Source organism: Capsicum annuum, chromosome 3 (assembly GCF_002878395.1).
Source record: "Capsicum annuum cultivar UCD-10X-F1 chromosome 3, UCD10Xv1.1, whole genome shotgun sequence".
Classification (NCBI taxonomy): Eukaryota; Viridiplantae; Streptophyta; class Magnoliopsida; order Solanales; family Solanaceae; genus Capsicum; species Capsicum annuum.
In genome coordinates, this window is record NC_061113.1 from 88,019,446 (window position 1) to 88,032,806 (window position 13,361).

Genomic DNA, 13,361 nt, shown 5'->3' on the forward strand with positions numbered 1-13,361 from the left:
CAAAGGAGTAAGTACTTGCAAATCATAAATTTATAAAAGGAAAACCCTAAATCTCCTCGTCAATAAAATGAGTGAAAATCTTGGAAGTTGTTTCTTTTAAGTTTGGTAGGTAATGTTATTTAATATTCGAACACAACTATAATCTATTTCTTTTTATCTTTTTAAGGCACTACGATGATATACTCAATGTAATCTCATAAGTGGATCGGAGAGAGTGATGTATATGTAGTCTTATCCCCTATTTCGTGAAGATAGAAAGATAGTTTCTGACGAAATTAAATTTGTGGTGTCAAGAATGAATTCTCAAGAACCCAATAACTTTTGTCCTACCTTTTATTTATATTGAGAAATTTCAAATTTATTATAGGTTTTCAAATATGTACAATAAAGTAATTAGTTTGCAAAAGGTATAGTTATGCCTTTTACAAAAAAAAGTTAAAAGATGTACAAGCCACAAAAAAAATACAAAAAATGGGTCAGTCTTCAGACCTGAACACTTTCAATTTATGTTCTAGTCATGTCCAAGTATTTCAATGATTATGTGATCCTCGTGTGGATCTGTACATACTTTGAGGTAATTATATTACCCACTAAAAAATTAATTTTAGCATTATCACGCTTTAAATATGGGTGCATGTTAACCCGCACATTCCACATGGATCCAGTCTTAGCATCAAATAGCAAATATAAGAGAGAAGAACTAAACTCAACTAAAGATACATGAGTACCTGATTAACAATAGAGAACTTCAGAGTGAATACTAGTACTTCCTTAAATCATAATTGAAGAGGATTTAATTTTTATTGAAGATGATTAATGTGTCATTTATAATGAATAGACATATATAATGACCTGACTAAAAATAGGATAGAGGAATGGAGTTAGTTAGAATCACGTTCTTAAATTTTGGGGATCCATTAAGGATGTATAGTACTTCCTTCGACTGTATATATAGTTTATATGTAATGTATTGATATTATATAAATGGTGTATAAATGGTGTACAAAACGTGTGTGTGTGTATATATATAAATGGTGTATAGATATTATATAAATTATGGTGTATAAATAGGTACCATTATTGTATAAACATTATGTAATATATGGATATGTATAAATATTTATGTAGTGTATATATAATATATTGATGTTGTATAAATATATATATATATATATATATATATATATATATATATATATATATATATAATGTATATGTGATTTATTAATACTGTATAAATAGTTATGTAATGTATATATGATGTATAGATATTGTATAAATGGTACATAAATATCTATATATGATGTATAACTATGTATTAGATGTATAGATATCGCCTGTTGAGTTACTATCACTAGATATATCCTTGTTCTAAAATAATTAATTATCCTAACAAAGAATGTGTAAGCAGATGAGTTCATCAGTACCCTCTAGTAAGTGCAATTCCAAAGAGATCGACATGTTCACCTTTTTGATCCCAAAAAGCCCAATAAGCAAATCGCATGATAAAACTGAGGACCCCACAACATCACTACCAACAACAATATTACTCATTTCTCCCATGTTTTTCAATGAAGCACAATCCATAGCCATTTAAAAACTTGATTTGTCAGTCCTTTCAATCAAAACCAACTCAAATTAAATAGTCTCAAATTTTATATATAAGCTCTTCATGATATTTTGAGTCTTTTGATTTGCAAATCACTCAAAATTAAGCTTTTCGAGAAACTTTAATGGCTGAAAATAAAACTAAAAAGAGGAAACAGGAGAACAGAAGAAGAAAATAGAGAAAGAGAAGAAGCAGAAAAAGAAAGTACAGTAACAGTAGCAGCAACAACAATAGAAGAAGAAGAAGAAGAAGAAGAATAAGTAGAAGAAAATAAGGAAGAGGAGAAGGAGAATAAGAAGAACAAGAAAAAGAAAAAGAAGGAAAAGAAGTAGCAGAAAAGGAAGGAGGATAGTGAGAATAAGAAGAATAAAAATGAGGAGGAGAGAAAGCAGTAGCAAAAATAAAAGAAAAAAAAGAAAAAAAAAGAGTAGAAGAAGAGCAAAAGAAAGGAAAGAATAAAAAAGGAGAATAAGAAGAGGAGAATAAGGGAAAAAAGAAGAAGGAGAAGGATAAGAGAGAGAAGATGAAGAAAGAGAATAAGCGTAAGAAGAAGCAGGATAAGAAGGAGAAAGGGGAGAAGAGAAGAAGGGGGGAAGAGAATAATGAGAAATGGAAGAGGGACGATGAGGAGAAGAAGAAAAAAGAGGAAGAAGAGGAGGAAAAGAAGAAGAAAACAAATTAATTTAATGGCCATTTTGTTTAATTTTCCCTTTGTTTATAAGAATAGTTATATGGAATCTCATATCCAAAATTGGCATTAAGATTTAAGCATAAACCTAAACTTATAAAGAGACAAAAGAGAGTTATTAGAATAGTAAGCACTCCTCACTTTCAAGCCTAAGGTTTTTAGTTTGAGTGATCAAGGGAGTAGAAGGTATTAGAGTTCCTAGGGAGGGGTAAAAATAAAAAAAACATATAAAGAAAATGTATATACATTGAGCAAGGTTACTTTTCGAGATACAGTCAAATCTCTCTATAGTGACAGTATTTGTCTGAAAAATTCATAGCTACTTGATGTGCCATGGTTTTTTTGGCACTTTTGATGCTTAAAACTATGGAAATATACAAGAATTTAGGTAATTTTGTTAGATGTGATGGTTGTTTTTGTGTTTATGTTGCAGGAAAATCAAGTTGGAAGTAATAGGAAAAAAAAAGAGCAAAAGTTTTGAAAAGTTAAGTCACTGCCCGGACTACGAGTCATTAGGTGACTATACGACTCGTAGTCCAAGTCATCAGGAAAATAGTGTGAAGTTCTAAGAAGAGAAACAAAGTGGGTGTTGGCTACGACTCGTAGGATTTTCCTACGAGTCCTATAGAGGATCGTTCTGATCAAACTTTGTAGAAAATCATGAGAGTTTACAAATTGGAGCCTAGTAGAGACGAGGGTGGTAACGAGTCGTAGGATCTGACTACGACTCATTGTGCTAATTGTTCTGAGCACCTGAGAAAAGATAGTGAAAACGGATATTTCACTGGAGAGATAACGAATCCAGCCAACGACTCGTAGAGAGAGACAATGAGTCGTTACCACAGAATATAAAAGATAAGAAACAGAGTTAACAATGAGTCGTTGTCAGTCCAGACGATTAGTTGCCTGAGGCATAACCACTTCCGACCTTGTTTTCCTATTTTGTTTTGGTTAGGTTTTCTAGGTCATTTTATGAAACTTTAAATACTCCTTTGATGTTTTTGTATAAGTTTATGCACTCTTTACATTTACAACAATATACTTATTCTAAGATTCAAACTTTGATCTTGAAATTCATTGTTTTTGGTTTTTACGATTGATTATTAATTTAAGATTCTGAGTTTTGTTCTTAAATTATTATAAGATTATTCATATGCTTTCTTTCTTTAATTCAATAGATGTTCTTGCAACTATGAGCGACTAAACCACCTAACTAGGGTTACGGGAACCCTGATAGAATAATGAAGTAGAGAAGTATGAAGTCGTTCTTAATCAATATTCTTGCATGTATTGTGATTATCTTTGGTTTGATTTCCTTCTTAACGTCTGCAGAGATTAAGAACTTACCTATATTTGATACTTACTTCAAAAAAGAGGTAGAGATTAGGAGAAGAAGTCACAACAGTGATTTGAGTCTACCAACCCTTATCTAATTAACTTAACACTCCAAAAGTAATAGTTAATCTGGGATCCATGATAAGGATTAGTAAGGCAAAACTCTGAGACTCAAAAAGTAAATAGTAAAATTCACTGAATATATTCAAAAGATGGTTTGTGATACATATCTTATAAGACTCTACATGCAAGTTATTGGGATAGTTCGGCAGAGCATAATAAGTCTATTAAGTAGGAAATCAGAGGGAACACAGCCTTAGTATTCATCTCATATTGATTTCAACCAAAGCGACAAAAATTTGTTACTCTTGATATTGTTCTCACAAAATTCCCTCATTTACTTTTTTGCATTATTTCGACTACTTCAGCAAATTCATGAAAGATATTTAGCCTACTTCCCATGGGTTCAGCCCTAACTTTTATTGGGCTATATATTTGACAGCGACCATATTATATTTCTTGGAGGTGTAATTTGGGAGACATCAAATTTGGCATCATTGTCGGGGAATACGGTGTCAGATTGATTGCTTGAGTTTGTTGAGGCTATTGGTTTTTATTTTTCTACTATTCTTGGGGCTTACATTAGTGTATGCTCAGTACTCGAAGTCAAGTTAATCCCTTGATCCCACTTGATATTGATCTTGAAAGAACCATACGACAGAATCGTAGAATGGCAGGACATGAGCATGGAGTTCATGATGACCCAAATATCTTGAATCCTCAACCTTCGATAGGTGTTCAAGAAACAACTAGGTAAACTACTACTTGACTATTGGCTAAAGAGAATATAAGAAGGGATGTTGTTTCCTGTCGTACAGCTCAAGAGAAAAGGGTGTGACAGCAAGAAAAGCGTCGAGCAAAAATCGACAAAGATAGAAGAGAGAAAGATCAAGCACCTAAACTTTTCCATTTTTCCTAGTATATGATGATCTGGAGAAAGATTTAGTGTATTTTGAGCCCATCGAGATAGAAACTACTATTCCTCCTAAGTTTTCCTAGAGGATAAAGTTTGGTATTATGAGTGCCATGATCCAGTTGTTGAATTTGAAGGGTGTGTTTGTTGGTCTGTCGTCTGATGACACCAATATTCACATCATGAATTTTGTTGGGATTTGCATTTCGTATAATTTACATAGGGTAAATTTGAAAGCTTTGAGACTCGGGTTGTTCCCATTTTCTCTAACTGGTAAAGCAATATTTTGTTAGGGGAACTACCTTGTAGGTCCATCACTGATTGATATGGGCTACAAAAATAGTTTTTTGACAATTCTTTTTGCCTTCTAGAATGCTGCAATTAAAGAATGAGATTTATAATTTCAGGTAGTTGCATTCTGAGGCATTGTATGAGACTTGGTTGCATTTTAAGAAGAAGTTGATGACTGTGACCAATCATCATATTTCAAGGAGAAATTTGCTTGAGATATTTTATAGAACCCTGAATGCTAATACCAAAGTTGTTTGCAGATACTATTACTGGTGGGCTTTAATGAGCCTTCATTGGGATTTAGCTACGAAAATCTTAGATCGAGTCTCTAATACCAACCAAGGGTGGCATACTTGAGAGGCAGAAAGAGAAGTTGATACCTATAATATTGGCTTTTCCAGTAAGCAACAAAATGTATATAATATAGTGGCTCGAGAGGTTTCACAATTGAGGACAAAAATTAAGTTACTGACAAAGCAATTTGCAACTATGAATACCGAGAAAGTGAATATAGTAGGCGCACAAGGTAAATCTCCCAAGTTGTATGATTCCGATATTAAGAAGAAAACAAAGTATTTAGATATAAGATAGCGGGTTTTTGAGCCAAGTGCCAAGGATCCAATCAGGATACTTGGAACTCAAGGTCCAAACTATTATAGGAACAATTATGGGGATCGAAGCATAGAGAGAGATGGTGACTGGGGATTAAGGATGATTATAAGGAGAAGGACGGTGAATATATTCCACTGGGGAACCTGATACTAATTTGAGGTTAGAAACATTGCTTACTAAGTTGGTTCAAGGTTTAGAAAATCAACAGAGTTGCCTTAAGGAGGTACTTATGGGCATTTTGTAGGCTGTCCTATACGCCCATAGTGCATTATCCAGTTTTTCAGCCTAATCCTTGCGCTGACCTTTGACAGTCTTCTGTAGAATCTACTTTATATCCGGTTAGATATCTCTACTTGTCCACTTGTTTATGGATAGTACACAGTAGCCACCTTGTGCTTAACACCATATTTAGCAAAAAGATTTTTAAACCAAGTGTTAATAAAATGCGTACCTCTATCATTGATTATAACTCTGGGAGTGCCAAATTGGGAGAATATATACCTCTTTACAAACTTCAATACCACTCTTACATTATTAGTGGGGAAAGTTGTAGCTTCCACCCACTTAGATATGTAATCAACCGACGCTAGGATATAAAAGTTTTCATTGGATGGTGGGAATGGTCCCATAAAATATATCCCCCAAACATCGAATACCTCAACATCAAGAATGTTGTTCAGGGGTATCTCATGATGCCTGGAAATTGTACCTAACCGCTGACACTGATCACTTTCTTTCACAAAAGCAACTACATCCTTAAATAATTTTGTCCATAAGAATCCTGATTATAACACCTTTCTAGCCGTTCATTCACCCCTATGATGGCCACTGTAAGAAGATGAATGGAACTTTTGTAGCACTTGATTAGTTCATCCTCAGAGACACATCTATGCACAATCCCATCCGAGCCCTATTTGAAGAGATAAGGCTCATCCCATACATATGTGCGAGAATTATATAACAGCTTCTTTCTCTGTTGAATGATAGCTTTAGGGGGATAAACCCCACACACTAATAAATTCACAATGCCTGCATACCAAGGTAACTCACATACATCAAGAGCCACCAATTGCTCATCCAAAAACTCTTCCCGAATGCAAAGTGTATCATCAGCAATATGGTCATGATTCTCTAGCCTAGACAAATGGTCTACAACTTGATTTTTTGCTCATTTTTTATCACGTACTTCTAGGTAAATTTTTGAAGCAATAGAATCCACCTAATCAATGGTGGCTTTGTATGTTTTTTGTTAAACAAGTACTTGATGACAACATGGTCTGTGTGAAAAATTACCTTGGTGCCCACCAAGAATGATTTAAATTTATCAAATGTATAAACCAGTGCTAATATCTCCTTTTCTGTGACTGTGTAATTTATCTGGCCATCATTAAAGACTTTACTTGCATAAAAAATAGAACAAAATACCTTGTCTCTTCTCTAACCCAAAACTGCTCCCACAACAACATCACTGGTATCACACATTAGCTCGAACGGTAACGCCCAATCTAGAGAAATCAAGATGGGTGCTCCTGTTAGTAACTTCTTCATTCTCTTAAAATTTTCTTGATAATCAGCCCTGAAATCAAACTTAGCTTCTTTTTCTAGAAGTTTACACATAGGACTTGCAATCTTCGAGAAATCTTGGATAAACTGCTTGTAAAACCCAACATGCCCTAGAAAACTTCTCACTCCCTTCACAGTTATCAGATATGGCAACTTGTCAATCACTTCAACCTTATCTCTGTCCACTTCAAGTCCTCTACATGACACCATATGACCAAGGATTATTCCTTTCTTGACTAGAAAGTGGCACTTTTCTTAGTTTAATATAAGATTTGTCTCCTCACAATGAGCTAAGACTCGATCTAGATTCTGCAAGCATACACAAAAGAGTTACCATAAACAGAGAAGTCATCCATGAATACCTTGACAAATTCTTCAACTATGTCATAGAAAATTGCCATCATGCTTCTCTAAAACATTACAGGCGGATTACAGAGGCCAAAAGACATACATCTGAACGCATATGTGCCATATGGGAAAGTAAAAGTGGCATTTTCTTAATCTTATGGCATAATTGTGATCTGATTATACCCTGAGTAGCCATCCAGAAAGTAATATTATTCCTTCTCTACCAACATGTCTAGTATTTAATTAATAAATGGGATGAGATATGATCCTTTCTGGTGGCTTTATTCAGCTTTTAATAGTCAATACAGATTCTCCAACCAGCTACCATACACATGGGAATCAACTTATTAGATTCATTGGTGACCACAATTATACCATCTTTCTTTGGGACATAGTGTACTGGGCTGGCCCATTTGCTATCAGAAATGGGATAGACAATCCCAATATTAAGCTACTTAATGACTAATTTTTATACCACTTTCTTCATCACTGGATTCAATCATTGTTATTGTTGTATACTTGCTTTTTAACCTTCTTCCATGTATATACTGTGCATATAAAAAGCTGGATTAATTCCAGTGATGTCTGACATCTGCCAACCAATTGCCTTCTTTCTCCTTTTTAAAACTGGTAATACTTTCCTTACCTGTACATTAGATAAACCTGCAGACAAAATAGTAAGCAAGGTATCATTATCACCAAGAAAAACATATTTCAAGTACGGAGGAAGAACTTTAAGCTCCAATTTTAGAGCTTCATCAATTGGAGCTTTGGGCGATAGGCCAATTGGCCTGTTCAATGTCTCAAAAGGTAGCTTTCTCATGTCAATAACTGCCAAATTCATAACTTAAACCATTTCAAGCACCTTTATATCTCCATAAAGATCAAAACCCATCAAAGCTCCCTCGAGTGAATCATCAAATAACAACAGATGTAGCTCAGATACAAGGTTAATAACTGATGTGGAAGACTATTCTTCATATATAGTAGGAAATTTTAGCGCCTTATATACATCAAAAACCTCTACTTTGTCATGCACTCTCATAGTCATCTTCTCCGCTTCTACATCAATAAGTGACTACCCTGTTGCTAGGAATGGGCATCCCAAAATAAATAGAACAATCGGATTAGCTTCAAAGTCAAGAATAACAAAGTCTACTGGAAAAAATAGTGATCCCACTTGCATTAAGATATCTTTAATAATTCCATCTGGCCTAGTAAGGGACCTATCGGCCAACTACAAAATAATGGCTATGGGTTTGGGACTCCCAAGACCCATCTTTTGGTACTAAGATTTGGGCATAAGATTGATGCTCACCACTAAGTCATACAATCCACGAGCACTGATGAATTTCCCAATAGTGATCTATAAATTAAAACTATCTGGATCCTTCAACTTCGTGGGAAATTTGTTCTGTATCTTAGATGTGCACTCCTCAGTAAGTACAACTATAGCATACTCTATCAATCGGTTCTTGTTTGCCACTATGTCCTTCAGATACTTTGCATATTTTAGAACACTCTGTAGAATATCAATAAGAGGAAGATTTACATGAACCTATTTTAGAAGATCCAAAAACTTTTTGTAACTTGTCTCCTCTTAGTGCTTTTGCTACCTTTGAGAAAAGGGTAAAGGTATAGTTTCTTCTCTACTTGAATCTCATCACCTACAGCTTTTTCTTTGACCCATTTCTTTTTATTCTTTTTAGGATCATCATCAGTAGTTGTGGGACTAACTTGCTCAAGTACCGCCTTCTTTAACTGCAACTTACTCCTTGTTGTGACTGTATTTACCTGCTTTGGATTTTTCTCTGTATCACTAGGTAAGCCTTCTTGAGGTCTAGTGTTTTACGCTCCCACAATCTGATCGAGTTACAACTCTAAATTCCTAGTAATCAACTACTAAGTCTTCATATTTGCCTACTGACTTTTTATATCCACTGCCATTTATGCCTAAGAAGCTAGAAGTTGCTTCAACATCTCCTCTCTATTGCTCGTTTTAGTAGTGGTTTAATTATTCTTACCCTGTTGTTAATTCTATTGCATTGGCCCTTTATACTGATTATTGTTTTGTGCTTGATCTCTACCCCATGAGAAATTGGGATGATTTTTCCAGTTGGGATTATAGGTGTTACCAAAATTCTATTATCCCAGATGATTTGCATTCCCCACATAATTAACAGAATCTGGCTCAACCGTACAAGAATTTGTTTTGTACTTGCTACTTCCATAAACCTTACACCAAGAATTTACCTATTGGACTGCATTTGTTGTTTTTGTCGGCTGTGCAACCCCTAAATTTATGTTGTTAAACTGATTAGTAATCTGATTCTGGAGTGCTGCAAGCTGAGCTGATAAAGCAGTGAACTGATCTACTTCTAACACATCTGTAACTTTCTTAGGAGCACTTCTTGAGTCAACATGCCATTCAGGATTCCATTGTGAAATTCGATTCAGCAGAATATGTAATTTATCATAAGTTTTCTCAAGAGCTTGCCCACCTGCTGCTAAATTTAAGAGAATCTTGGTATTTGGCTCTAACTCCTCAATGAAAGTATGAACAAGAACATCATTAGAATGATGATAGTGAGGGCAATTTCTGAGAATACTTTTAAATCTCTCCCAAGCTTGGTAGAGATTCTCTCTTTCTTTCTATCTAAAACTCAGAATCTTGCATTTCAAACATTTAGTCTTCCCTAATGGAAATAATTGAATAAGGAACTTCCGATCTAGATCTTCCCAAGAAGTAATGGAGAGTGGTGGTTCAGTATATAACCACCTCTTCACTTCCCCAATTAAATAAAAGGGAAAGATAGTTAGTCTGACATATTCAGTAATCACTCCTGCAGGAATGTAGGAATCACTTATTTCCAGAAAGGTATGTACGTGCTGTTGTGGGTCTTCATGTGAAAATCCGACAAATTATCCAGCCAAATTCAGCAACTGCACCATATTCTACTTTAATTTAACATAACCACCTGGCTCGAGCTTCCGAATACTGTTAATCGCATAGTTTATAAGTGGTATTGACATTTTACAAATAGGTCTAGAAGCTACTTGAGCAGGAGCAGCTGGAATAACCAGAGTTGGAACACGCCCGACATTTGGATCAACTATATCATTTGGATCAACAAGATTTAGATCTCTTTGTTCAGCCATTTAAACCTGTTGAATTGGATAATGAGCTCTTCGTCTCTGTTGAAATACCAGTTCTAGTTCTAAAACAGGATGTACCAACTCTCTATCTCTCGTCAGTCCTGTATTTAGCTAAACCTGCAAAAATTCAGCCGCTATGATCAAGTCGTTAACGCTTAAACTTACTATCAAAAACCAAAAATTTAGAAAATTACTAATTATACTAGTCTGCGACAACGGATCCAAAAACTTATTGTGCTCAAATTCATATGCAAGTGTACGTGATCGTACAAGTAATATAGTGACTTAGACAGTCGGATATCGTACCCATGAGGACTATACAACTAGTAATTCAAACAACTTTAGTTTTAGGTAGGGAGGTATTAAGTGAAGTAAAGTATCAAGATAATTTTGAAGTCTTGAATAAAAATTTAAATAACTAAGAAATAGCGATTTGTGACAATAGCAAAGAAAGCAACAGTTGAAAATAGTAATGAAGAGAATTCTAGGGTTGAAGCTCTTCTAACAATCTTACAATTCTCTATTCTTACCGTAGTCTAGTTGGTTATCGGATTATTGATTTGCACGATTTATAACACAATCATGGTTCTGACCTCTAATATTTTACCTACATGAACTTTGCAACTACATCGTTGAGCGGGGATGTAATAATCCATTTAGATGTATATGGCTATCTTTCTGCAATTGAACCAAACAAGGCTTGTAGGTATATCACTATTCTAGATGCTAATTCAAATTCTCTATTTTATAAAAGGATGAGAACCTTGTTCCTTAATCTCTTTGTTCTATCCTAAGATTCTCCCCCCAGATGCATATCGAAATATAAATTTATTCTAAGGGTGGCCACTCATCAAAATAGTAAGCACAAGAAATTAAGAACAACCTATATGATAATCCAATAAGAAACTACGATAAATGATATCAAAGAGTAATCATATTCTTAGCCTCAACCCCAGAACGAGGGTGTTTAGCCACTCATGTCTGAATTCAACATAAAAAATAAGTAATTAATAATATCCAAAATTAATCTTGAAGTGAAGAAGCTCAAAAAAAATTATAAGAACCCTAAAAGAGAAATTTTGTTATTTTTTCGCTGCGGTTGTGTTTTTCAAAGTGTTTTATGTCGACTCAATTTGTTCCTTTTATAGCTGGATCTGATATTTTTGCTTTTGACAAGCAGCGCGATGCAGTAAGCCTCACATTACTATACTCACCGCGACGCGGTGTAATCGCGGTGAGTTACTGTTTCTTAACAAATTTAGATTTGGTCCTTACTATGACACAGTGAAATCGCAGTGAGTTACTGGATTTTGATAATTTCAAATTCCTCCCTCACCACAATATGATGGGCTTCAAAACTTGAGCAATGGTGATTAATCTTCCACCGCGACACGGTGACATACTTGAGGAGTTTCTGGACTTCCAGATTCTCACCTTTTTCTTCTTTAATTTCTTCCCAATCCATGTTCCAATGCCTTCATTTCTCCCTTCATTGTTATATCTCGTTAATGCGTCCAATGACATTCAATTCTATCACAATTTAGTCTTGCATACACTAATCATATCCATTAGATAAGGAACGCAATTAAAGCTTAATTATAATCAGAATAACACATTTTAGCTCTTAGAACAAGTACAAATATGGGTGAATATTGGTGATTGGACATATAAATAAGCCCAAGATCACATATGATTATACAACTACCATGTGTTTGTATATAACTCAAAGGTATTTAGTATAAATTATATTATATTTAGTCATAAAGTGAATTTGTTTGTATATTTCTATCAGTGTGTGTGTATTTTTGTATTTATTTTGTTATATTTCTTTCATATACATCTTGAATTTGTATACATTTATACATTTGAATTTTTAAATATATACACCTATAATTTGAATTTATATCCATTTTATACTTTTAAATTTGTATCAATTTTATTTTGAAGGTATGAGTTGTAAGAGTTTATATTTGTATTTGAATGTTAAATTCAGAGCTAATTTTCATTTGAATCAATTCTACATTTATACTTCTCTTCATAGCTAATTTTTGTGGACAAGTATATTGGTATTATATTTTAAATTCAGAAAAATATTAGTTTGAATTCTAGTTTTATATTTTGAAAATTAAAAGGTAAGGCATAATAGCCCTTGTGGAAATTGAAAAAGGAAAAAACAAACGATTTGAAAAAGATATGTTAGAAAGAATAAAGAAAGTAAATCACTCCCCTTTCCTTTTTTTATCTCTAAATATAAGTTAAATAGTAATAAAATATATTATTTAATATTTGTATATTAGAGTCTTAAATTCATTACCACTAACTAAAATCTATAAAATATAATTACTAGAACTTAGACTAAGAAATTAGTTAAGAAGGGAATAAGTTGATTATATGTGAAGTTTTGCCTTTAAATTAAACAATTAAAATCCTAAAATACAATGACATATTTAAGAAGGTTTTTTGAATATGCTATGGAGGTGACTCAACTTGTTAGCCAGCAAGGGCTTTCTCCCGGGGGATCTTTACTCAAAACTAAGAAGGGGACAAAACATGTTGTGTCTAGCATGACTGGACACACTACCAGGCCTTTTACCAGGTCTCATATTCATAAAACAGCTAAATGATTAGACACCTCATTTGGAATGCAAGGGGTATCTTTACCCAAGGTGTCTAGGAGAGAATTCATCAACTCATCTCCATTCATCAACTTTATTTGATAGCAATTCTGGAACCTTTATCTAATAATACACATCTTGAAAAAGCTAAAAGGAAACTCAAGATGGAGT

At 33.9% G+C, this 13,361-nt stretch overlaps 1 non-coding gene across 1 annotated transcript; it reads left to right on the forward strand.

Moving 5' to 3' along the window:
• The first annotated feature begins 9,997 nt into the window (after positions 1 to 9,997).
• LOC124897350 lies at positions 9,998 to 10,104 on the forward strand. Its single transcript, XR_007054072.1, has one exon. It is a non-coding gene; the product is annotated as a small nucleolar RNA R71 (small nucleolar RNA).
• Positions 10,105 to 13,361: the final 3,257 nt, after the last annotated feature.